The sequence below is a fragment of the Ranitomeya imitator genome, chromosome 6 (assembly GCF_032444005.1).
Source record: "Ranitomeya imitator isolate aRanImi1 chromosome 6, aRanImi1.pri, whole genome shotgun sequence".
NCBI lineage: Eukaryota > Metazoa > Chordata > Amphibia > Anura > Dendrobatidae > Ranitomeya > Ranitomeya imitator.
Window position 1 is genome coordinate 540,293,585 of NC_091287.1, and position 27,715 is coordinate 540,321,299.

The 27,715-nt window shown below is 47.2% G+C and overlaps 1 long non-coding RNA gene across 4 annotated transcripts in view; it reads left to right on the top strand.

Moving 5' to 3' along the window:
* The window catches only part of LOC138641521 (uncharacterized), a 226,389-nt gene that overhangs the window by 180,178 nt on the left and 18,496 nt on the right, over positions 1 to 27,715 (top strand). Inside the window, exon 1 of one of the 4 annotated variants that reach the window (XR_011313899.1) lies at positions 25,176 to 25,308. The exons of the other annotated variants lie outside the window; for them this stretch is intronic. This is a non-coding gene — a long non-coding RNA (uncharacterized lncRNA). Of the gene's footprint in view, positions 1 to 25,175; positions 25,309 to 27,715 lie in introns of those variants that run through there. 4 annotated transcript variants of the gene reach the window in all.

Sequence of the window (27,715 nt, forward strand, 5' to 3'; positions counted from 1 at the left end):
CCCCAGGTTTCCTTGCCATTGCTTCGGTCTTCCGACTCTCGTTTAGTAGTTGTAGAAAACTACACTGCATTAGGCCTACAAAATGGGTATGGGGTGGAGAGAGATGGTGTGTTCCACTCCAAGGTGTTCTCCAGGTTGCCTTTCCTGAGCTTCTATCTTCAGGCTCTCGTTAAATTGTGGTTAAATGGAACAACTGCATTTGGCGTACTAGTTGGTTTGGGGCCTACTAACAGTGTCTGCTGCTCCTTGCTGTTCTCCTGGTTTCCTGTCCTGAAATTCCGTTTTCAGGCGCTCGTTAAGTAGTTGTTAATGTTAGACTGCATTTGGCCTACTAGTTGGGTTGGGGCCTACTATCGGTGTCTGCCACTCCTTGCTGTTCTCCTCCACTGAACAAAGCTGTGCCGCCTGTTTACTACGGTTGCCAATTTTGAACTGCATTTCGACTACTTACTGATTTGGGCCTACTCTCTGTGTCAGCCTCTCATTCGAGTTGTCCTCCACTGCAATGCCCCCTGGTTATTCCTGTGTTACCAATTTTGAACTGCATTTAGCCAACTTTATTCTTTGGGCCTATATCTGTGTTTCCTCCTCATCCTGCCCATTGCCCAGCCAGTGATAGATGAGTCTGCTGGTACATTGACCCATAACGCAACATTCCCCGTGCACGCTACACAACAACATTGTGACCCTGCTGAAAGTCAGGTTGCTCTTCCCGCATACCATACCACCTTACACGGGGACAAAGAGGAAGGTGCAGATGAAAGTGCAGGTTCCTTCATCAGGTGGGGGGAGGAATACTAGTTGGCGACGTCACTGGCACAGGGCCTCTCATAGTACGCAAAAGTGTTGCTGCCGGTGGGAGGCGCCCCCGCCGTGCAAACACACCGCTGTACTTTGAGGGGCCCTGTGCCAGTGCCAATGCCAACGAGTGGGCCCCCCCTGCTTGCTCAGGTTCACAGCACTTGCAAAGTTGAAATACTTACCTCTCCCTGCTCCACTGCCGTGACGTGGTCCAGATTTCCTGGGCCCACTAATTACTTGAACCAGCCCTACCCACCACAACTTTAGCCAAATGACCCCCAATTTCAAATGCCTTCCAATTATTATAAGGTAAATTACGCTTGACAAGCTTCATTAAGAAGAATGGATGGTTTTGACATTAAAATGGGCACTCTAGGTGTTTTCCTGGCCCCCACTCACTGCCGACTATGCTGCCCCATTGACTTGCATTGGGTTTCGTGTTTGGGTCGATCCCGACTTTACGTCATAATCGGCCGATTTCACTCGACCCGACTTTTGAGATAGTCGGGTTTCGCGAAACCCGGCTCGACTCTAAAAAGGTCAAGGTCGCTCAACTCTAGTTTTGACATTAAAATGGGCACTCTAGGTGTTTTCCTGGCCCCCACTCACTGCCGACTATGCTGCCCCATTGACTTGCATTGGGTTTCGTGTTTCGGTCGATCCCGACTTTACGTCATAATCGGCCGATTTCACTCGACCCGAATTTTGAGATAGTCGGGTTTCGCGAAACCCGGCTCGACTCTAAAAAGGTCAAGGTCGCTCAACTCTACTGCTGACCACTCCAGCCACATGAGGTCTGGCATTGTCCTGCATCAGGAGGAACCCAGGGCCAACCGCACCAGCATATGGTCTCACAAGGGGTCTGAGGATCTCATCTTGGTACCTAATGGCAGTCAGGCTACCTCTGGCGAGCACATGGAGGGCTGTGCGGCTCTCCAAAGAAATGCCACCCCATACCATTACTGACCCACTGCCAAACTGGTCATGCTGAAGGATGTTGCAGGCAGCAGATCGCTGTCCACAGCGTCTCCAGACTCTGTCACGTCTGTCACGTGTGCTCAGTGTGAACCTGCTTTCATCTGTGAAGAGCAAAGAGTGCCAGTGGCGAATTTGCCAATCCTGGTGTCCTGTGGAAAATGCTAAGCGTCCTGCACGATGTTGGGCTGTGAGCACAACCCCCATCTGTGGACGTCGGGAACTCAGACCATCCTCATGGAGTCGGTTTCTAACCATTTGTGCAGACACATGCACATTTGTGACCTACTGGAGGTCATTTTGCTTAGCTCTGGCTGTGCTCCTCCTGTTCCTCCTTGCACAAAGGTGGAGGTAGCGGTCATGCTGCTGGGTTGTTGCCCTCTTACGGCCCCCTCAATGTCTCCTGGTGTACTGGCCTGTCTCCTGGCAGCGTCTCCAGCCTCTGGACACTATTCTGACAGACACAGCAAACCTTCTTGCCACAGCTCGCATTGATGTGCCATCCTGGATGAGCTGCACTACCTGTGCCACTTGTGTGGGTTGTAGAATCCGTCCCATGCTACCACGAGTGTGAAAGCACAACCAACATTAAAAAGTGACCAAAACAGCAGCCAGAAAGCATTGGTACAGAGATGTGGTCTGTGGTCCCCACCTGCAGAACCACTCCTTTATTGAGGGTGTCTTGATAATTGCCAATAATTTCCATCTGTTGTCTCCATTTGCACAACAGCATGTGAAATTGACTGTCAATCAGTGTTGCTTCCTAAGTGGACAGTTTGATTTCACAAAAGTTTGATTTACTTGGAGTTATATTCTGTTGTTTAAGTGTTCCCTTTATTTTTTTGAGCAGTGTATATACTCCGGTTTGTTCTCTGCCAATCTGCACAATAACCCCAAAATATTGTGTCATGCAAATTATGCAGATCTTAGTGGAAGGAAGCATTCCTTTTAGGAAAATGGAACACAACCACAGCAAACTGTCTTCCAGGACTTACAATGATTGCAATTCAAAATCTATATTTATCAGATAAAAGTCACACCCACATACCTCCCCTGGATGACCTCAGATTGGTGATGATCAATGAGATGCGCTAAGTCCCCAAAAATTATGGGATCCCTGATTTACAGGATATCTCCCCACCTAGATATCCAGGAGGCATTAATGACATATTACCCATCACGACTTTAGCTTTTCATAGATAGTAAGTATGGCACATATATCATTATCCATCTGACCGATATTTATTTCGAGCTTATGCTGCAACTGTCCACTGATGTAAGTAAATGTGTTACTTTCGCCATTTCACTTTAATGCCAAAAATATGTCTCTCATAACTGTAGGACCGACGCCGTTCACGAAAACATAATATTCATAACTGGAATCCGGCAACACACAGTCTGATATAATTTCTTTGAAGACTAAACGCGTTTCCTCCGGACGTGAGAGATTTGCCGCTTCTCAGTCTCTTGTTTACACTGAGCCCAGACTTCATGGAGGTTCTTCAGCCAAGCTTCAATGTTCAATATAATGGTCACACATCCCTTCTTAAAAGATGGTTTTATGGATTTTGGTCCCATTTTACTATTACATCTGTGGCAGATTTCTACAAAATCTAGAAGAGCAATTGTGAGGTCAGACCCTGATGTTGGGGAGAGGCCGGGCTCACAATCTCCGTTATAGGTATTAGATGAGGCTGAAATCGAGGCTCGGTATGGCCTTTATGTTCTTCTACCATCTCCCCCTCCGTGTTTGTACAGTCATGGGGAACAGAGTTTGGCCTTCCACAAACTGTTCCCATAACCTACAAACTCCTTGCAAATGTTGTTCTCTGTTACATTTGAAACCTAGGAACCCAACGTTACAAAGCAACAGTGCTAACCACTGAGCTAGACAAGGACAATAGTAGTGTTGCACATTATGGACGCTGCTCGGCTCTGCTCTACAGCATTGTTGGACATCACCTAATGGAACTGTGATTGATTATCAGCCTCACTTCCCGTGCTTCTGCGTGCTCCTCAAGTTCACAGCCTTATTTCTTCCACTTTATTATCTTTCTCACCTTTTCTGTAAAGTCATTTGTTGGGTTCAGCTTTTCCCGGAGACGACAAAGCCTCTTAATCTGACATTGTCCCCACACGTCTCTGAACTTTCCTGTCACCTGGCGCCGCACTTCATGGTGGCACACTATTATATCGCTCTTCTAGCTGATTATAATGAGGGTTTACAGCCTCTTCTGGAAGATAATTCATTTCTAACACATAATTTTGCAAAGGTTGCTGTTTGGGTTCAATTACGAGCACATCTTATATAAATTGTATCACTAGAACTTATGTTAAAAGAGTGCATATTATTTGTGAAAAGTTTTAATATCTCTCAGTATTTTTTGTTACTATCTGCCTAGTAGAAACAAACTTATATATTGCAGTTTTGACACCTCTTGGGATGATACAATAGGCTGAAACGTCTTGTTTTCCACAGCTCACTTGTCTGCTTTGCTGTGTAGAATAAGACAGATAAGCACAGACATCTCATTTTCATTAGGAAGTAGATTGTTAGGGAAAGCTTTATTATTATTATACTTCTGAAGGCCTAGATAAGGCAGGATAATAATACTATACTGTTATTCAGCTCTACTAGATCCAGCGCTGAGCTCTCAATCCTCATTTCTTTATGGCCAGATTCCTCTGCTCATCTGTGCTCTTGTTTGCCATGTCAAGACGCTCTACTGAGATGCGAGGGTCAGTTGGTGCTCTCATCTGCTGGCTCGGCTCCGTATAGAAAGACCATATGGACCAGGGCTCATCCCACTGAGCGCACGCTCTCCTTTCCTGTAGGCATAATACTACTCAGACAACACAGGTTGAGCGTAAAACAGTGTGGCAATAATATATTGCATCAACAACAGTCAATAACATATAGTAAAGACCCAGCAAGTACACAAGATGGTGCAAATGAAGTCTTCCTTCCGCTGGCTTTCCAGGAATTAGAACATCTGCAACTTCAAGGCTACCAGGCCAGCTACCCAAGCCAGCAGCACCCTATTTTCGTTGGGCACCCACAGAAAGGAGGTAGCGTCCAGGTTAGGAATCTGAAAGAGACCATTGAGGTATGTGGCCAGGTGACCTGATTGTCCCTTTGGGTTCTACAAACGTCTCTGTGGATTCAGTGATGAGCAATGGAACAGATCTGTATTCCTCCAGTTGGAGCCATGGTCCCTTGGCTGTTGTCTTGCAGAGTCTCTCTGTAAACAGATACAGAACCTGGAGCACCCGCCATGGCCTAGGGGTACTTGGGACTGGGTCTGGTGGTCATTAAAGGGGAAGTCACGGTGGCAGCGACCCGGTCCATGGCCCTGGGCGTCCAAGTAAAAGGGAAGGTCTTTAAAGGGGTTATTAAAGTAAGAAATGTTCGTGACATCACCTGTGGTATTCAGTCAGGGATGACCGATGCTGCTTAAAGGGGTCCACTGGGGTGATGTTATGGCAGCAGGGACGGTATGGCTTCCCAGGGCTCCCGGTGTAGTAGGGACAGGTGATAGGTGGTGTAGAAAGAATCAGAGGACACAAGTTGCAGTCTCTTTACCTCTTTACTGGTGCAAGGCAGCCACAGTTCAGGATACTGGATCACAGGTGCTGGTGGTGGTCCGGCCGGCTTGGAAGAGAATCAGCGATCCCCCTAGCCAGGTGGGATTGGAAGCCTTCCCCTATGTGCTGTGGTGTAGTCCCTTGCTGCCTTAGGCCTTACACAGGGTCCTCACTTTCTGTCTGTCCCCTTTAGGTAGGACACTACCCACATGGCAGGTAACACAAGCCTTTTTACAGGGTCCCTATCACGACTCCGGGCTCTGTATGTTACAGTGCCTTCAGGTGTTAATGGTGGACAGATGACTTGAAATCCTTCTGTCCACCGGTTTCTGCCATGGGGCATGAAGTTACTCCCACAACCTCGGTCTTCCAGCTACCGGTATCTGCGCTTCAGCGTGGAGGAAGCTCAGTCGCAGCTTCCCTCTAGCTCTTTACTCTCCTTCGCTTCTCTTCCCTTTCAGTCTCCTACAGACTGCTCTGCTTTCCTCTTTCCTTCCCAGGAGCTGCAGAATCACTAGTCACTCTCTAGTCACTCACAATCTCCTCACTCTCCTCTCACAATCTGACTAACTTCCTCCTCCAGCCAGAATATATATATATAGGGAAGCCATCCACAAAGTGGATCAGAGCTCCCCCTTCTGGCCTGGAGTCAGAACGGTGTTGTATGTGCTAAATATCTGCTAAAGGGATCCTTCCTCACTTCCAAGCATAGCATCACCTTCACCGTGAGGAAGGCAATAATACTGTAACAGCCAGTTACCTGGGGTGTTACAAGCCCCCTTTTATAGCTCTTATTCAGACATTTTTCTACATGATTGGGGGAAGGTTTGAGATAATCCATCATTGTTCGAGTGTTCAATTATCCTTCAAGGTTTTGTAGAATAATCAGCTGTTGTGGCTGATACAATAGACAATCCACCTAGCATTGAACATTTAACAAACATCGATTGTTCAATTAGCCTGCCTGTTTGTCTTCCATGGTTATTTAGAAGAATACATTGAGTGGACTCTATCTAAAGTCAAAGGAATTGTGAATAATATAGGTAGACATAGACAATCTTTAATTATTGAGTGTAATGCCCCCCAAAAAAAACTACAAAAAAAACTATAAAAATGTATTCTATAAAAAATTCTCAGAAAGTTCTTTGCAATGTTTCCACAAGAGACTTTGAAAAGCTAAGCAGTATTAATTTCATTACAGAGTTTAGTCCTCGGTTTGATACTATTACCAAAATTGTGAAAAAACATATCCCAACCTTATATGGTGATACTAAACTGGTGAATATTTTGGAAAATACGCACATGCTATTTGTAGCCAGAAAAGCTCATTCGTTGGGAGATATTCATTCACCTAGCCTTTTTTTTAAATAAAAATGATTCGGATGGGAAATCATGGCTTTCTTATAAGGGCTTTTTCAAATGCAGCCATCATCCGTGCAAAATTTGGTTAATAAAAATAGTAAATTCACTTCCGTTGTAGCTGGTATTTCATATACTATTAATACAGGTCTTATTTAGTTGATTGAGTGCACAGCCTGCAGACTCCAATATGTTGGATGTACAATAGGACCTTTTAAAAGAAGAATACGCAAACATTTGTCGGATGTGTCTAACACTAATGCTCAAAACATTTCTGCCGTATCTTATCATTGCAGACAATTTCATGCTGGAAAAACGAATACTCTTAGAGTGTTATGGGCATTGAAAAGGTCTTTAAACCGAGTCGAGGTGGGGATTTCAGACCCAAGGTCTTGACCCTTCTGGATTTTTAAATTGCCGAGTTGAACCCCGTTGGGTCTGAACAAACGGCAAGATTTGATTTTACGATATGATTAAAATAATGTGTTTTTTTTTCATATTATCCTCTGTATGAACTTCAGTGGTAATATATATCTCCATTGTTAATTTGATCTGGATCCTGTATATTGTGCCATAATGCTATTACTGCGTTTTTTTTGTGAATCATTGTATGTCAATTGCATGTATTCCAATGATAATTGGTGCACCTGTTTTTTGCCTTATTCTAACTGCTGCACCTGTTGTGTGTTTATTTTTTTCTACATATGTTTTGTTGCTCTGACCATACACCATACCATGATTAAGACCTTATCAGGTCGAAACACGTTGGTCGTATCATGTACTCCACTATTTGCTGCACCACTATGAAACAAGGATTTTAATGGATTTTTCTAAATAAATTGAACTTTTATCCAAGTTTCACGCTGGGGGTTTACTTCCTTCCTTTTTTCAGGTCTACACATTGAAACCTCCTGTGCGAGTCAGAGCTGCTACTCCAGTTCATCATGGCTTAATCAGCTCTGTTTTCTTTTACTGAGTCTACTCTGCTACACCGGTTGACTCCAAGTCTGCTTCATTGTGGATGCCAACTCTGCTGCACAAATCTCCAGCCATGCCTCATCTACTCTAATTCGAAGAAAGCAACCGCACTCAGAATATGAATTTGCGTCATAAACGTGAAATTTTTAATAGGGAACACCACAGTGATTAATCACCACCGCCAACCCCCCTGCCTCTGGACCCACAGTGCTTTCAGGGATTACACTCCCTGTCTGTGCCATTCCGGATCCTCGTATTGTCTTCTTTTCTCCAGTGGAGCCACTGTGTCCGTCCTGGACATTGTTCTCCCCTTCTTCCATTGCTCTCCACTTGAAAGTGAGGTTTGATAAAGGCCCATCAAGGGGTCGAAACGTTACCTCAACACTTGATTAATCACTGTGGTGTTCCCTATTAAAAATTTCACGTTTATGATGCAAATTCCTATTCTGAGTGCGGTTGTTTTCTTTGAATTTGAGTTGTCTGGATCCAATCCAGGTTCAGCCTGCACCAGCTCCATACTCCCAGAGTGCACACCTTTCCTCTTAGAACATGCCTCATCTACTAGCACTGCTCCTGCTTACCACCCTGCTGCACCGATACCACCTCTCACTGCAGCATGAGAACTAATAACCCCGGCAAATCATAACATTTATACTATATGAAGCTATAAACTTCTGTGTCTCCGTGTGCAGCCATGTATTTCCCTGGATCAGGGCCTGAACTCAATCCCTTCCTACGGACTGTAGAGACTATTGACATTTCTCTGTCAATTAGTGTAGTCTGCCGATACTGTACAGGATTCTTTTAGTGCTTGTTTGTTGAGGGCTTTAAATGCTCGATCCCGATACGGATGCTGAATTTTCCATTAATACACTCCAACAGAGCCCTTTTACACCCTGTTTCCAGCCTCTTGAATAAGCATCAGACCTTACTAAAAGCTCCAAAAATTAACCCAATAGGTTCCCTTTGAAGGGTTTGTCTGGAGAAGGTAAGCTGATTCTTTTTTTTCCCCTAATATTCACTTTCTGGTTTTGCTGTGTAGACTGGGACAGAATGAACAGAGACATCTCATTATGACTAGACGTTAGACATTGTAATGAAAGCTCTTTTCTGCTACTGGAAGTCTAGATCAGGCAGGATAGTAATAATATACTATTACTCACTTTCGCACGGATTCAGAGTGAAGTGCTCCATTCTCCTACCTCTATGACCATGGCTGTATGCTGTCGTGTGGGTCAGGATGCCTCAGCAACCTGAAGAGCTCCTGTAAATGCCTCAGCAACCTGAAGCGCTCCTGTAAATGCCTCAGCAACCTGAAGCGCTCCTGTAAATGCCTCAGCAACCTGAAGCGCTCCTGTAACGCCACTCTGGTTTACCTGTCCTGAGTACAATGACCTCCAAACTATTACGTGAGGACTTGATGGCTAGCAATAGAGAAACCGTTTTTTGCTCTTTTAGATTTGTTGAAATGGCAGTTGATTAAAGGAAATTGCTTCTAGGAGAATTGTTTGCAGTTTTTCCTATTTATCCAATTATCACATTTAAGGGAAGATTAGCTTTTTAAACGTATTCGGGAAGAGATTTTATTAGCCGCCTCAGCTCTGTAAAGGCTCTGATGATATTTTATAATTAGAATAAATCCCTTCCGCTCTTCGCACAATGATTCACTGTCCAATCAGAGAATCCAGAATAAATGTGGACAATTAACGAATTGTTTAGAATACATAGACCACATCCTTAACTCTTTCAATACCAGGACATTTTCAGCTCATGAGCTTTTGTTTGTTTTTTGTTTTTTTCCTCCCCTTCTTTCAAAGGCCATAACTTTTTTTAATTGTCCTTCGACAAGGCTATGCAGGTTTTTTTTTTTCGCAGGACGAGTTGTCACTTTACCATACAATGGACCGAAAAATAAGGAAAAAAAAAAGTGTTGTAAAATGGGAAAAAGATTGCAATGACAAAATTGCTTTTTCCAGGATTTGTCTTTACAGAATTCATTATGCCATAAACTACCTGGTCAGGGCCGTATTTAGAGTTTCTGCTGCCCTAGGCACTTTTAGTGCTGCCTCCCCCTTTGGTGAGTATGACACTATCGGCAGTGACTTTGGCAAAAATCGCTGATGTGAAAGTCGCCTTTTGCAGCAGATCCGACAGTTTTTCCGCATCTGCCGCGTAATGGATCACTTAGGGCAACACTGCGTTCGGCCTCATTCATTCCCTATGGGACTTACAGACATGTGCGGCTCTTGCGGTTTTGCCGCCATCCGGCAAATGCGGTACTTGCAGCAATGAGAAAAAACACTACTAGCAGTGTTTTATGTATCATCGTAAGTGCAAAACCGCAATTGCCGCACATGTTCGCAAGTAGCCATCATTACCTGTCCCTGCACCTTGCTAGCTCATCCCTATCCAACCCTCCCTGACCTAAAACTACACTATAAAGCTTCAGAAAAGCAATTTATTAACTGCCATATTCCTATGATAATGAGGGCTCTAGGCTACGGCGTAGACTGGGACGGGCAGTCTCCGGGTCTCCATCCTCTCTGTGCACACCCTCAGTCCCTGCCTCACTGCCTGTGCACAGACCTCCCTCCACCGCACCCGGTAATCACCGCTCGCAGTAGCATACCAGCAGAGGTGTATCTAGGGTTTCTGGCACCCGGGGAAAGAATTCATTTTGGTGCCCCCCCTCCGCCAAGGACATATGTGATTTGCACACTCAGTCATGTGCCCACGAGCTCCTCTCCCTAATGCTCTCAATGTTCAGTGAAAAACTAAGAGAAGCAGAAGAGAAGCTCGATGTCACAGGACCATAAGAGTATGTGTCCACGTTCAGGATTGCATCAGGATTTGGTCAGGATTTTTCATCAGTATTTGTAGCCAAAACCAGGAGTGGAACAATTAGAGGAAAACTATAATAGAACCATATGCTCCACTTCTGTATTTATCACCCACTCCTGGTTTTGGCTACAAATACTGATGTAAAATACTGACCAAATCCTGATGCAATCCTGAACGTGGACACACACCCTAAGTCTGAAAAATCGCATATGAGTGACGTGTCCATGTGACGACTACTGGAACTTGCAGAGCTGAATCCTGACATCGCAGCTTCTGAATTCTCACAACGCATGCACTGCACTTTTAGGATTCTCCCTTGCCGGTGGACGGTCATGTCAGCACAAGTATGTGATTTGTAGACTTCTGACCACATTCTGACTAGATGTGCCCGGCCTCGCTCAGTTCATTTTCATTGACGGAGGTCACGCATGTCTAGTCAGCACGTGATCGCATTAATGTAAATCCCCAGCATGAGAGAATCCTGACAGCGTGCAGTGTGCACTGTGAGAATTCAGAAGTCTGCAGTCACAAAGAATGACTGCAGACTCATCACAAGCCTGGACATCCCCTTTAAAAGGGACTCTGTCACCTGAATTTGGAGGGAACAATTTTCAGCCATAGGGGCGGGGCTTTCGGGTGTTTGATTCACCCTTTCCTTACCCGCTGGCTGCATGCTGGCTGCAATATTGGATTGAAGCTCATTCTCTGTCCTCCATAGTACACGCCTGCGCAAGGCAAGATTGCAGATTGTGCAGGTACAGTATGTACTACGGAGGACAGAGAATGAGCTTCAATCCAATATTGCAGCCAGCATGCAGCCAGCGGGTATGGAAAGGGTGAATCAAACACCCGAAAACCCCACCCCTATGGCTGAAAATTGTTCCCTCCAAATTCAGGTGACAGTGTCCCTTTAAATCTCCTAACATATATAAAAACATGAGAGTTAGCATCACAAATAACATTTACATCCAGGTACCTGATAGATGACGTCGCCTCTGGAGCCGTTCTCCTTTTCTTCATCTTGTCCAGATCCCATGATGAGTTTTCTCATCCACAGCCATCTCTGCAGACTTCCATCTTCGCCGCTCTTTTGCAGAAAGTCTCCACATGACGCCCTTAAAGATACAAGTGTCATTATAATGCTCCCAAATAAAAAATTGCCCCTCACTATATTGTCTGCACAAAGTATGACCCCCACACTGTCCCTCTTATGGTACATGCTCTTCACACTGTCCTCTCCTTTCTATACCAGTCCCCTCTTCACACTGTCCTCTCACACTGTGTCCCCCTTATAGGGCCCAGTATTTATACTCCATATTTATACTCCATCCTCCCACACTGCGTTCATGCCTCCCCCATCCTCCCACCCTGCGTTCATGGCTCCCCCATCCTTCTCCCCTGCAAGCATGGCTCCCCCATCCTCCCACTCTGCGTTCATGGCTCCCCATCCTTCTCCCCTGCGTTCATGGCTCCCCCATCCTTCTCCCCTGCGTTCATGGCTCCCCCATCCTCCCACTCTGCGTTCATGGCTCCCCCATCCTCCCACTCTGCGTTCATGGCTCCCCCATCCTCCTACTCTGCGTTCATGGCTCCCCATCCTTCTCCCCTGCGTTCATGGCTCCCCATCCTTCTCCCCTGTATGCACGGCTCCCCATCCTTCTCCCCTGTATGCACGGCTCCCCATCCTTCTCCCCTGTATGCACGGCTCCCCATCCTTCTCCCCTGTGTGCACGGCTCCCCATCCTTCTCCCCTGTGTGCACGGCTCCCCATCCTTCTCCCCTGTGTACATGGCTCCCCATCCTTCTCCCCTGTGTGCACGGCTCCCCATCCTTCTCCCCTGTGTGCACGGCTCCCCAACCTTCTCCCCTGTGTGCACGGCTCCCCATCCTTCTCCCCTGTGTACACGGCTCCCCATCCTTCTCCCCTGTGTGCACGGCTCCCCATCCTTCTCCCCTGTATGCACGACTCCCCATCCTCCCCTGTATGCATGGCTCCCCATCCTTCTCCCCTGTGTGCACGGCTCCCCATCCTTCTCCCCTGTGTGCACGGCTCCCCATCATTCTCCCCTGTATGCACGACTCCCCATCCTTCTCCCCTGTATGCACGGCTCCCCATCCTTCTCCCCTGTATGCATGGCTCCCCATCCTCCTCCCCTGTGTGCACGGCTCCCCATCCTTCTCCCCTGTATGCACGGCTCCCCATCCTTCTCCCCTGTATGCACGGCTCCCCATCCTTCCCCCTGTGTGCACGGCTCCCCATCCTTCTCCCCTGTATGCACGGCTCCCCATCCTTCCCCCTGTGTGCACGGCACCCCACTTTTTTCCCTGTCATACTTACCTCTCACCGGCGCGCAGCACAGAACTTCCTGGCATCTCAGCGTCTTCCTTCCTGTCTTCAGCGGTCACATGGTAGCGCTAATTAAGGGTGATGAATATGCGCATATTCATCACCCTTAATGATCGGTACCATGTGACCGCTGAAGACAGGACGGCGCTGAGACGCAGTTGCAGCCACCGCTGGAGGAAGGTGAGTATTACGTCTTCAGGGAGGGAGGGAGGGGGGCGGGAAGGAGGGAGGAGGGGGGGGGCGGGAAGGGGGGAGGGAGGAGGGGGGGCGGAAACTTGACCCCGGAGTTTTATAAAATAAAAAAAAAAAAAAAAAGGAAAAAACCTAGCTCAAGGGCGCCCCCCCGCATCCCGCCGCCCTAGGCACGTGCCCTCAAGTGCCTAGTGGCAAATACGGCCCTGGGTGTGTGTGGTGCAGAACACTCCCATTTTGACCACAGGCCTCAGCTGTCTCTATGGTTCCGGATCCAGGAACAACCTCACATCAATTATGGGACACCAGGTTCAGTTTAACCAGTTCAACTGTACTTAACAGTCCAAGTTCAATAGATGAAAACATGCAGCATTGGGCACAACCTTCTTCTCTGCTTGGATCCATAGCACAGGACATTTTCATGTTCTCCGTCTGTTCAGCCTGGACTATCCCTATGCTTACTAGCTCCTTCAGCCTCAGGGATTTTTCTTCAGGCTCCGGAGCACTCATGAGACTTGCCACGTTTCCTTCACACGGTTCCACGTTCAGCTTTCGGTGTATGGAAGGATGGTCAGAGTTCTCCATAGCCATTGACTCGAGCCCTAGGCTCAGGACATTGCAGGAATGTTCGCAGAGAGTTTTAACCCCTTAAGCCCCGAGGGTGGTTTGCACGTTAATGACCGGGCCAATTTTTACAATTCTGACCACTGTCCCTTTATGAGGTTATAACTCTGGAATGCTTCAACAGATCCCAGTGATTCTGATAGAGTTTTCTTGGGACATATTGTACTTCATGATAGTGGTAAAAATTCATCGATAGTACCTGTGTTTGTTTGTGAAAAAAACAGAAATTTGGCGAAAATTATGAAAATTTAGCAATTTTCCAACTTTGAATTTTTATGCAATTAAATCACAGAGATATGTCACACAAAATACTTAATAAGTAACATTTCCCACATGTTTACTTTACATCAGCACAATTTTGGAACCAAAATTTGTTTTTGTTAGGGAGTTATAAGGGTTAAAAGTTGACCAGCAATTTCTCATTTTTACAACACCATTTTTTTTTAGGGACCACATCTCATTTGAAGTCATTTTGAGGGGTCAATAGGATAGAAAATACCCAAGTGTGACACCATTCTAAAAACTGCACCCCTCAAGGTGCTCAAAACCATATTCAAGAAGTTTATTAACCCTTCTGGTGCTTCACAGGAATTTTTGGAATGTTTAAACAAAAATGAACATTTAACTGTTTTTCACAAAAAATATACTTCAGCTCCAATTTGTTTTATTTTACCAAGGGTAACAGGAGAAAATGGACCCCAACAGTTGTTGTACAATTTGTCCTGAGTACACCGATACCCCATATGTGGGGGTAAACCACTGTTTGGGCGCATGACAGAGCTCGGAAGCGAAGGAGCGCCATTTGACTTTTCAATGCAAAATTGACTGGAATCGAGATGGGACACCATGTTGCGTTTGGATAGCCCCTGATGTGCCTAAACATTGAAACCCCCCATAAGTGACACCATTTTGGAAAGTAGACCCCGTAAGGAACTTATCTAGATGTGTGGTGAGCACTTTGACCCACCAAGTGCTTCACAGAAGTTTATAATGCAGAACCGTAAAAACAAAAAATCATATTTTTTCACAAAAAATATTTTTCTCCCCCAATTTTTTATTTTCCCAAGGGTAAGAGAAGAAATTGGACCACAAAAGTTGTTGTACAATTTGTCCTGAGTACGCTGATACCCCATATGTGGGGGTAAACCACTGTTTGGGCGAATGGGAGAGCTCGGAAGGGAAGGAGCGCCGTTTGACTTTTAAATGCAAAATTGACAGGAATTGAGATGGGACACCATGTTGCGTTTGGAGAGCCACTGATGTGCCTAAACATTGAAACCCCCCACGAGTGACACCATTTTGGAAAGTAGACCCCCTAAGGAACTTATCTAGAGGTGTGGTGAGCACTTTGACCCACCAAGTGCTTCACAGTTTATAATGCAGAACCGTAAAAATAAAAAATCATATTTTTTCACAAAAATTATCTTTTCTCCCCCAATTTTTTATTTTCCCAAGGGTAAGAGAAGAAATTGGACCCCAAAAGTTGTTGTACAATTTGTCCTGAGTACGCTGATACCCCATATGTGGGGGTACACCACTGTTTGGGCGCATGGGAGAGCTCAGAAGGGAAGGAGCGTCGTTTGACTTTTCAATGCAAAATTGACAGGAATTGAGATGGGACGCCATGTTGCTTTTGGAGAGCCCCTGATGTGCCTAAACATTGACACCCCCCACGAGTGACACCATTTTGGAAAGTAGACCCCCTAAGGAATTTATCTAGATGTGTTTTGAGCGCTTTGACCCACCAAGGGCTTCACAGAAGTTTATAATGCAGAGCCGTAAAAACAAAACAAAAATTTTTTCCCACAAAAATTATTTTTTAGCCCCCAGTTTTGTATTTTCCTGAGGGTAAGAAGAGAAATTCGACCCCAAAAGTTGTTGTCCAATTTGTCCTGAGTGCGCTGATACCCCATATGTGGGGGGGAACCACCATTTGGCCGCATGGGAGAACTCGGAAGGGAAGGAGCGCCATTTGGAATGCAGACTTAGATGAAATGGTCTGCAGGTGTCACATTGCTTTTGCAGAGCCCCTAATGTACCTAAACAGTAGAAACCCCCCATAAGTGACACCATTTTGGAAAGTAGACCCCCTAAGGAACTCATCTAGATGTGTTGTGAGAGCTTTGAACCCCCAAGTGTTTCACTACAGTTTGTAACGCAGAGCCGTCAAAATAAAAAATAAAAAATTTCCCCAAAAAATTATTTTTTAGCCCCCAGTTTTGTATTTTCCCAAGGGTAAGAGGAGAAATTCGACCCCAAAAGTTGTTGTCCAATTTGTCCTGAGTGCGCTGATACCCCATATGTGGGGGGAACCACCGTTTGGCCGCATGGGAGGGCTCGGAAGGGAAGGAGCGCCATTTGGAATGCAGACTTAGATGGAATGGTCTGCAGGTGTCACATTGCGTTTGCAGAGCCCCTAATGTACCTAAACAGTAGAAACCCCCCACAAGTGACCACATATTGGAAAATAGACCCCCCAGGGAACTCATCTAGATGTGTTGTGAGAACTTTGAACCCCCAAGTGTTTCACTACAGTTTATAACGCAGAGCCTTGAAAATAAAAAATCTTTTTTTCCCACAAAAAATATTTTTTAGCCCCCAGTTTTGTATTTTCCCAAGGGTAGCAGGAGAAATTGGACCCCAAAAGTTGTTGTCCTATTTGTCCTGAGTACGCTGATACCCCATATGTTGGGGTAAACCCCTGTTTGGGCACACGGGAGAGCTCGGAAGGGAAGGAGCACTGTTTTACTTTTTCAACGCAGAATTGGCTGGAATTGAGATCGAACGCCATGTCGCGTTTGGAGAGCCCCTGATGTGCCTAAACAGTGGAAACCCCCCAATTATAACTGAAACCCTAATCCAAACACACCCCTAACCCTAATTCCAACAGTAACCCTAAGCACACCTCTAACCCTGACACACCCCTAACCCTAATCCCAACCTTATTCCCAACTGTAAATGTAATCTAAACCCTAACCGTAACTTTAGCCCCAACCCTAACCCTAACTTTAGCCCCAACCCTAACTGTGGCCCTAACCCTAGCCCTAACCCTAGCCCTAACCCTAGCCCTAACCCTAGCCCTAGCCCTAACCCTAGCCCTAACCCTAACCCTAACCCTAGCCCTAACCCTTGCCCTAACCCTAATGGGAAAATGGAAATAAATACATTTTTTTAATTTTTCCCTAACTAGGGGGGTGATGAAGGGGGGTTTGATTTACTTTTATAGCGGGTTTTTTAGTGGATTTTTATGATTGGCAGCCGTCACACACTGAAAGACGCTTTTTATTGTAAAAAATATTTTTTTGCGTTACCACATTTTGAGAGCTATAATTTTTCCATATTTTGGTCCACAGAGTCATGTGAGGTCTTGTTTTTTGTGGGACGAGTTGACGTTTTTTTTGGTAACATTTTCGGGCACGTGACATTTTTAGATCGCTTTTTATTACGATTTTTGTGAGGCAGAATGACCAAAAACCAGCTATTCATGAATTTCTTTTGGGGGAGGCGTTTATACCGTTCCGCGTTTGGTAAAATTGATAAAGCAGTTTTATTCTTCGGGTCAGTACGATTACAGGGATACCTCATTTAAATCATTTTTTTATGTTTTGGCGCTTTTATACGATAAAAACTATTTTATAGAAAAAATAATTATTTTTGCATCGCTTTATTCTCAGGACTATAACTTTTTTATTTTTTCGCTGATGATGCTGTATGGTGGCTCGTTTTTTTGTGCGGGACAAGATGACGCTTTCAGCGGTACCATGGTTATTTATATCTGTCTTTTTGATCGCGTGTTATTCCACTTTTTGTTCGGCAGTATGGTAATAAAGCATTGTTTTTTGCCTCGTTTTTTTTCTTTTCTTACGGTGTTTACTGAAGGGGTTAACTAGTGGGTCAGTTTTATAGGTCGGGTCGCGTATGACGTACTATCCCGTCGGTGGGAATTAAAGCCCACCCCACCTCGACGGGATAGTACGTCATATGGGATTATGGGGTTAAACAATCTCATACCACCACAACAATACTTACTTCTTGCGGCTCTAGCCCACTGCCCTTGATCTTTCCTTTGTTTTCCTCTCTAACTAAAATCAGGAAATGCTTTCCTTTTCTATTTGATAAATCCCTGCCCATTCTGGGCCTGTCCTAAACATTTTAACTGTATCCTAACATATTTCTATATCCTAAACATTAATATGCCCACACCTGCCTATCTACCTACCTGGCCTACTCGCTAAGTCCGAAACTAAACCCTATGTCCTAAATCTATTTCTGTACCTTCCCAATTCGCTACATATTACTCACATTGTACGTTATATTACATTAACCAAATAAATTAGTGCCTATAATAGTCTACGTTATTTTACATTTTATATCACTCCACAGAAATCCAATAAAACCAGATGTCACAATACATATTTTACACTCGTTGTATTTAGGAGGGGAATGTGTATGACAGTCCCAGTCATACCTGTCACGGGGCTACCGCGATAGAGAGGTTCCAGAGAACCACAGCGCTCTGGGCCTCGTCCACACACGATGAAGCTCTTCTCCTGAATTCTGACCTGGCTGTCTTGTGCCAGCAGGGCAGGAGTTAAACCTTGTTACTGAAGTTGCTGAGAGCTATGTCTCTCAGCTGATTTGGTTTTGGTAATCTCCACTCCTATATAGACTCAGCTTTGTCTACAACTGTTGTCAGTGATCAGTTCTGCTGCCTGGCTTGGAGGTTGAAGGAGTGTGGTATTAGGACCTTGCAGGTTTATTTACAGAGATTGGTGTCTGCTGTTTTGGTTTTATGTTAAACCTGTTTTCCTTCCTAGTTTTTTCCTTCTCTTCCATTCTCTGTGTTTCCTCTGTGGTTGTGTGAGCATTTGGTGAGTTTGAGACTTTTAGTTACCTTGTCTGTATACCCTGTTTAATTGTCGTATTTATACACTGGTGCAGTCCACCTCCCTTGGGGGGGGGGCACTGATAGGGCCTGCACAAGAGACAGGGATACGCTGGCGGCTCAGGCCTCCTAACCATTATAGGTACCCCTGAGATAAGGGAAAACCAGGGCCCCATTATAGTGGCAGGGACAGGTGTGGGTCCCAGTACGCCGCCCTGCCCCTTTATCGCTGTTAACGACGTGACAGCACCCTTACAGAAGCTCTTGAATTGGTGAGAAGAATTTGTTATTCGGTGACTGTACACAGCAGAATTGAAGATGCTGTAGCCCCAGAAAAGCAGACTTGAGTTTGTTATCGGGCACTTGCTGACTCAAGGTTGAAAATGTGAAGTTCTCTACGAGTAGCAAAAATTAGTTCATTATCACATACCTAAATGAGTTGAAGTTGTTGAAAACACCACAAGTAGAAGGGTCGAGCTAGTTTATAATAGCTGGTTGCAGGAAAGCAGTCTATAGCAGCAAGACCAATAATCAGATACCTGCCTTGAGCTGAACCAAGTGAGAAGTGTGGCTTAGCTCCTGGACAACACATGGTAGGACAGTGCAAAAAAACAGCAATACTTTGGAACATCACAGCTGCCTGAGCCGGCCTTAAAAGTCCTTGTATGATGAAATCAGAGGTGCTTGCTGGGTTACCATAGCAAACCAGGGTGAACTAGCACAGAAGGAGCTGGCCATATGAGAAGTGAGCAAAACCTGGCACTGGAGCCGGGACAGGAGAGTAACACCAAGCAGGGCCACCACATCCTTTATTATATAAAAATGGAGAAATCATCCTACAACCATTTTGTATGAAGAGGTTCTGCCCCATATTCAACATGAATTGAGTCAACCCCTATTCTCCAGCATGGAAATGATATCTTCGTCCGCACAACTGGTGGAAGTGATCTCCATCGTACAAAACAAAGCACAAAGAGACCTCTATACTATTATTAGGACTGCCGGCAGAGACTTTGGACCCGGACCAATATTTCCAATATTCCTTAGCATTTGGTTAGAGCATTACCCCTTTAAGGAGTTATCATCCCCGCACTTACTACACACGCTGTGAATAGGTTAGACACGTTTTACTGCAGTAATTGACTCGAAACTACAGAAAAATGCCTTAGTGGAAGCCATTATCCACAATAGGAATTCTGGCAATGCGCAGGTCACCTTGTTCTCTTATATAGTTCATTGCCATTTTCAGTTTTCGCAGCTAATAGGGCCACCACACAATGAGATGTATGAAAACAGCTCTGGAAATATTGCTCAATCACACCGCTAAAAAAATTCCAAAATGGAGTGGAGAATGTTATGAGCACATTTATTCCGACCGGTTGGCCATAAACAAAATGTGTGTCCTTGCAAATCTGCCCCGTGCCGTGTCACCCGACTGTGTTAACATACTAATTCCACTGTATAAATTGGAAATGTTTCCGCCGCACCCTTCGTTCTCTGTGCGAGTGATAAACGGCTCGCCTCTCAATGCCGGCTTGTTGCATTAAATCAGAATTTCAATATGAATAATAAAACCCAAGGGGCGAGAGTTTTACTGCATCCTAATCAACTTGAAGTTTATTCATTTGGAAGGGCTCTAGCAGATTTAGCCGTTCTGCTCACTTCTGAAAGAAGATTATATATATATATATATATATATATATATATATATATATACAGTTAGGGCCAGAAATATTTGGACAGTGACACAATTTTTGCGAGTTGGGCTCTGCATGCCACCACATTGGATTTGAAATGAAACCTCTACAACAGAATTCAAGTGCAGATTGTAACGTTTAATTTGAAGGGTTGAACAAAAATATCTGATAGAAAATGTAGCAATTGTACACATTTCTTTACAAACACTCCACATTTTAGGAGGTCAAAAGTAATTGGACAAATAAACATAACCCAAACAAAATATTTTTATTTTCAATATTTTGTTGCAAATCCTTTGGAGGCAATCACTGCCTTAAGTCTGGAACCCATGGACATCACCAAACGCTGGGTTTCCTCCTTCTTAATGCTTTGCCAGGCCTTTACAGCCGCAGCCTTCAGGTCTTGCTTGTTTGTGGGTCTTTCCGTCTTAAGTCTGGATTTCAGCAAGTGAAATGCATGCTCAATTGGGTTTAGATCTGGAGATTGACTTGGCCATTGCAGAATGTTCCACTTTTTGGCACTCATGAACTCCTGGGTAGCTTTGGCTGTATGCTTGGGGTCATTGTCCATCTGTACTATGAAGCGCCGTCCAATCAACTTTGCAGCATTTGGCTGAATCTGGGCTGAAAGTATATCCCGGTACACTTCAGAATTCATCCGGCTACTCTTGTCTGCTCTTATGTCATCAATAAACACAAGTGACCCAGTGCCATTGAAAGCCATGCATGCCCATGCCATCACGTTGCCTCCACCATGTTTTACAGAGGATGTGGTGTGCCTTGGATCATGTGCCGTTCCCTTTCTTCTCCAAACTTTTTTCTTCCCATCATTCTGGTACAGGTTGATCTTTGTCTCATCTGTCCATAGAATACTTTTCCAGAACTGAGCTGGCTTCTTGAGGTGTTTTTCTGCAAATTTAACTCTGGCCTGTCTATTTTTGGTATTGATGAATGGTTTGCATCTAGATGTGAACCCTTTGTATTTACTGTCATGGAGTCTTCTCTTTACTGTTGACTTAGAGACAGATACACCTACTTCACTGAGAGTGTTCTGGACTTCAGTTGATGTTGTGAACGGGTTCTTCTTCACCAAATTAAGTATGCGGCGATCATCCACCACTGTTGTCATCCGTGGACGCCCAGGCCTTTTTGAGTTCCCAAGCTCACCAGTCAATTCCTTTTTTCTCAGAATGTACCCAACTGTTGATTTTGCTACTCCAAGCATGTCTGCTATCTCTCTGATGGATTTTTTCTTTTTTTTCAGCCTCAGGATGTTCTGCTTCACCTCAATTGAGAGTTCCTTTGACCGCATGTTGTCTGCTCACAGCAACAGCTTCTAAATGCAAAACCACACACCTGGAATCCACCCCTGACCTTTTAACTACTTCATTGATTACAGGTTAACGAGGGAGACGCCTTCAGAGTTAATTGCAGCCCTTAGAGTCCATTGTCCAATTACTTTTGGTCCCTTGAAAAAGAGGACGCTATGCATTACAGAGCTATGATTCCTAAACCCTTTCTCCGATTTGGATGTGGAAGCTATCATATTGCAGCTGGGAGTGTGCACTTTCAGCCCATATTATATATATAATTGTATTTCTGAACATGTTTTTGTAAATAGCTAAAATAACAAAACTTGTGGCACTGTCCAAATATTTCTGGCCCTAACTGTATATATGTTACAAATCTAAATAAATAAATCTGTTTAAAGCTTTAGTTAAAGTAGATGGGGGCACTTATTTTTATGCCGTTAAATATAAAAAGAAAAATGTAAGTGCGGATATTTCATTCCTTACAATTCCTCAGATAAATGGTGCAACATGACCAATTTCAGAAAAAAAACAGGTTATCTCAGTACTCTGTTGGGAGTTGTTTATGATTCATGTGTTCATATGTCGCCACCCAGTGGTTGTTATCAGGGCCGTATTTAGAGTTTCTGCTGCCCTAGGCACTTTTCGTGCTGCCTCCCCCATTGGTGAGTATGACACTATCGGCAGTGACTTAGGCTACTTTAACATCAGCGATTTTTGACATTTGCGGCAGTTTTTCCGCATCTGTAACAGATCACTTACGGCAACAGTGCGTTCGGCCTCATTCATTCCCTATGGGACTTGGACATGTGCGGCGCGGCACTTGCGGTTTTGCCGCGATCCGGCAAATGCGGTACTTGCAGCAACAGGGAAAAAAAATGCTGCTAGCCGTGTTTTTTTGTCTCGCCTCAAGTGCAAAACCTCAAGTGCCGCACATGTCCGCAAGTCCCATAGGGAATGAATGAAGCCGAACGCAGAGTTGCCGGCCCGTAACTGATACGTTACGCGGCAGATGCGGAAAAACTGCAGTATCTGCCGCGAACGGAGAAAATTGCTGATGTGAAAGTAGCCTTAGCAAACCTTTCCAGTTGTCATGTGAGAATCTGGTGAATCTCATACACATTACATGGTCAGTTGATTCTGCCATGGTTGCAAGGTTTGACAGATTTCTAAAGGAAACCCCCTCTTCAGCCTCACCCTGTTGGATGCAGGACGCAGACTTCCCTCAGCAGCCTCTCCTCACTCCCGTAAGCAGCCTCCACCTGCCAGATGCAGCCTCCACCTGCCGAATGCAGCCACCTCAGCAGCTTCTCATCTCACCAGCCTCTCATCTCCTCATCAGCCTCCCATCACCAGCCTCACCTCTCCTCAGCAGCCTCCCCTCACCAGCCGCTCATCTCCTCACCAGCCTCCCATCTCCAGCCTCTCCTCTCCTCACCAGCCTCTCTTCCCCTCACCAGCCTCCCTTCTCTCCTCACCAGCCTTCCCTCTCACCAGCCTCTCCTCTCACCAGCCTCCCCTCTCCTCACCAGCAGCCTCTCCTCTCCTCACCAGCAGCCTCTCCTCTCCTCACCAGCAGCCTCTCCTCTCCTCACCAGCCTCCCATCTCCTCACCAGCCTCTCTTCAGCAGCCTCTCATCTCCTCACCAGCCTCCCCTCTCACCAGCCTCCCCTCTCCTCACCAGCCTCCCTTCTTCTCTCCTCACCAGCCTTCCCTCTCACTAGCCTCTCCTCTCCTCACCAGCCTCCCCTCTCCTCACCAGCAGCCTTTCCTCTCCTCAAAAGCCTCCCCTCTCCTCACCAGCCTCTCCTCTCCAGCCTCCCCTCTCAGCAGCCTCCCCTCTCAGCAGCCTCCCCTCTCAGCAGCCTCCCCTCTCCTCACCAGCCTCCCCTCTCCTCACCAGCCTCCCCTCTCCTCACCAGCCTCCCCTCTCCTCACCAGCCTCCCCTCTCCTCACCAGCCTCCCCTCTCCTCACCAGCCTCTCATCTCCTCAGCAGCAGCCTCCCCTCTCATCTCCTCACCAGCCTCTCCTCTCATCTCCTCTCCAGCCTCTCATATCCTCCCCTTAGCAGCATCCCCTCACCAGCCTCTCCTCTCCCCTTAGCAGCCTCCACTCTCATCTCCTCTCCAGCCTCTCATATCCTCCCCTTAGCAGCCTCCCCTCACCAGCCTCTCCTCTCCCCTTAGCAGCCTCCCCTCTCATCTCCTCTCCAGCCTCTCATATCCTCCCCTTAGCAGCCTCCCCTCACCAGCCTCTCCTCTCCCCTTTGCAGCCTCCCCTCTCATCTCCTCTCCAGCCTCTCATATCCTCCCCTTAGCAGCCTCCTCTCTCCCCTTAGCAGCCTCCCCTCTTCTCAGCAGCCTCCCTCCTCAGCAGCCCCCCTCATCTCCTCACCAGCCTCCCCTCTCCTCACCAACCTCCCCTCTCCTCACCAGCCTCTCATCTCCTCAGCAGCAGCCTCCCCTCTCATCTCCTCACCAGCCTCTCATATCCTCCCCTTAGCAGCCTCCCCTCACCAGCCTCTCCTCTCAGCAGCCTCCCGTCTCATCTCCTCTCCAGCCTCTAATATCCCCCCTTAGCAGCCTCCCCTCACCAGCCTCTCCTCTCCCCTTAGCAGCCTCCCCTGTCATCTCCTCTCCAGCCTCTCATATCCTCCCCTTAGCAACCTCCCCTCTCATCTCCTCTCCAGCCTCCCATATCCTCCCCTTAGCAGCCTCCCCTCTCCACTTAGCCTCCCCTCTCATCTCCTCTCCAGCCTCTCATATCCCCCCTTAGCAGCCTCCCCTCACCAGCCTCTCCTCTCCCCTTAGCAGCCTCCCCTCTCATCTCCAGCCTCTCATATCCTCCCCTTAGCAGCCTCCCCTCACCAGCCTCTCCTCTCCCCTTAGCAGCCTCCCCTCACCAGCCTCTCCTCTCCCCTTAGCAGCCTCCCCTCTCCAGCCTCTCATCTCCTCTCCTCAGCAGCCACTCATATCCTCCCCTTAGCAGCCTCCCCTCACCAGCCTCTCCTCTCCACTTAACAGCCTCCCCTCACCAGCCTCTCCTCTCAGCAGCCTCCCCTCACCAGCCTTCTCCCTCCCCTTAGCAGCCTCCCCTCTCCAGCCTCTCCTCTCCCCTTAGCAGCCTCCCCTCTCCAGCCTCTCCTCTCCCCTTAGCAGCCTCCCCTCTCCAGCCTCTCCTCTCCAGCCTCTCATCTCCTCTCCTCAGCAGCCACTCATATCCTCCCCTTAGCAGCCTCCCCTCACCAGCCTCTCCTCTCCCCTTAGCAGCCTCCCCTCTCCCCTTAGCAGCCTCCCCTCTCATCTCCTCATATCCTCCCCTTAGCAGCCTCCCCTCACCAGCCTCTCCTCTCCCCTTAGCAGCCTCCCCTCTCATCTCCTCTCCAGCCTCTCATATCCCCCCTTAGCAGCCTCCCCTCACCAGCCTCTCCGCTCCCCTTTGCAGCCTCTCATCTCCTCTCAAGCCTCTCCTCACTCACATCAGCAGACTCCCGTCTCCTCTCTCACCTCACTCCTCTCTGCAGCTTCCTCTCACACTGCCCGCCTCCTCTCCCTGCTCCCCGCCGACTTCAGTATCTTCTCCCACAAACATGGCATGCTGCTCAGCTCTGCAGTCTGCTCCAGTGCTCCTACATTACGAAGAGCGCGCAGCATGTCACATGACCGGCGTCAGGAGGACCATGATGCACTTGGGCCTGCCTGCTGCTTAAAGGTACAGCACCCATTTCTGGACGCCAGATGCACCCTAACAAGTAATGCCCGGATAGCGGGTGGCCCTGCGCCCGAGACCCCCTCCCCCCGCAGCAGCCGTGGCTGAGGTAGGTGGGTGGGCGGGGTGACCCCCGAACCTTAAAAAAAAAAAAATTATTTTTTTTAAACTTGCTCAGGTGCCACCCCCTCACATTGCCCCGCCCTAGGCACGTGCCCTCAAGTGCCTAGTGGCAAATACGGCCCTGGTTGTTATGTAAGTTACTGCCTGTGGCCACACAGTGGTTGTTATGTACCGTATTTTTCGGACTATAAGACGCACCGGACCATAAGACGCACCCCAAATTTGGGGTGAAAATTGCAGAAAAAAAGATTTTTTATAACATGGGGGTCCGTCTTATTGTCCGAATTTACAGTATCTTATGGCGGTGGCAGAGCAGGGTCACAGGAGGCAAGGTGTCGGCAGAGGTGGGGTGATGCTGGGATGAGGAGGTGCTGGGATGAGAAGGTGCTGGGATGAGAAGGTGCTGGGATCAGGAGGTGCTGGGATCAGGAGGTGCTGGGATCAGGACGTGCTGGGATCAGGAGGTGCAGTGAGAGGTATGGCGTGAGAGGGGTCCCTGGCGTACCATGCAGGCTTACCTAGGTGGCAGAGGTCCGGTGGCAGAGGTGCGGTGGCGGGGGTGTGGCGGCAGACGAGGCGCAGTAAGCGGGGTCCCTTTCCCCGGTATGGTGATGCAGCAGGCCCGGTATGCAGCAGAGCCGGGTGAATCCTCTTGTTATCGGTGGGCGCGGCCATCTTCCTGAGGCCGCGCGTGTGCAGATGAAGCGCTCTGCTCCCGGGGCTTCAGGAAAATGGCCGCGGGAGGCCGCGCGTGCGCAGATGGAGATCGCGGCGGCCATTTTCCTGAAGCCACGGGAAGCAGAGCGCTCCATCTGCGCACGCGCGGCCTCCGGAAAATGGCCGCCACCACCGATAACAAGAGGATTCACCCGCCTCTGCTGCATACCGGGCCTGCTGCATCACCATACCGGGGAAAGGGACCCCGCTTACTGCGCCTCCTCTGCCGCCACACCCCCGCAACCGCACCTCTGCCACCGGACCTCTGCCACCGCACCTCTGCCACCTAGGTAAGCCTGCATTGCGACTATTAGACGCACCCCTCATTTTCCCCCCTTTTTTGGGGGGGAAAAAGTGCGTCTTTTAGTCCGAAAAATACGGTAAGTTATTGCCTATCGCCACCTGGTGGTTGCTATATGTTACTGCCTGTCAACACCCAGTGGTTGTTATGTAAGTTACTGCCTGTCACCACCCAGTGGTTGTTATGTAAGTTACTGCCTGTCACCACCCAGTGGTTACTCTGTAAGTTACTGCCTATCACCACCCAGTGGTTGCTATATGTTACTGCCTGTCAACACCCAGTGGTTGTTATGTAAGTTACTGCCTGTCACCACCCAGTGGTTGTTATGTAAGTTACTGCCTGTGGCCACCCAGTGGTTGTTATGTAAGTTACTGCCTGTCACCACCCAGTGGTTGCTATGCATGTTACTACCTGTCACCATCCAGTGGTTGTTATGTAAGTTACTGCCTATGGCCACCCAGTGGTTGTTATGTAAGTTACTGCCTGCGGCCACCCAGTGGTTGTTATGTAAGTTACTGCCTATGGCCACCCAGTGGTTGTTATGTAAGTTACTGCCTGTCACCACCCAGTGGTTGTTATGTAAGTTACTGCCTGTTGCCACCCAGTGGTTCTTATGTAAGTTACTGCCTGTCACCACCCAGTGGTTGTTATGTAAGTTACTGCCGTTGGCCATCCAGTGGTTGTTATGTAAGCTACTGCCTGTCCCCACCCAGTTGTTGTTATGTAAGATACTGCCTGTCACCACCCAGTGGTTGTTATGTAAGTTAATGCCTGCCGCCACCCAGTGGTTGTTATGTAAGTTACTACCTGTCGCCACCCATTGGTTGTTATGTAAGTTACTGCCCGTGGCCACCCAGTGGTTGTTATGTAAGTTACTTCCTGTGGCCACCCAGTGGTTCTTATGTACGTTACTGCCTGTCGCCAACCAGTGGTTGTTATATAAGTTACTGCCTGTGGCCACCCAGTGGTTGTTATGTAAGTTACTGCCTGCCGCCACCCAGTGGTTGTAATGTAAGTTACTGCCTGTGGCCACCCATTGGTTGTTATGTAAGTTACTGCCTGTTGCCACCCATTGGTTGTTATGTAAGTTACTGCCTGTTGCCACCCAGTGGTTGTTATGTAAGCTACTGCCTGTCGCCACCCAGTGGTTGTTATGTAAGCTACTGCCTGTCGCCACACATTGGTTGTTATGTAAGTTACTGCCTGTCGCCACACATTGGTTGTTATGTAAGTTACTGCCTGTCGCCACACATTAGTTGTTATGTAAGT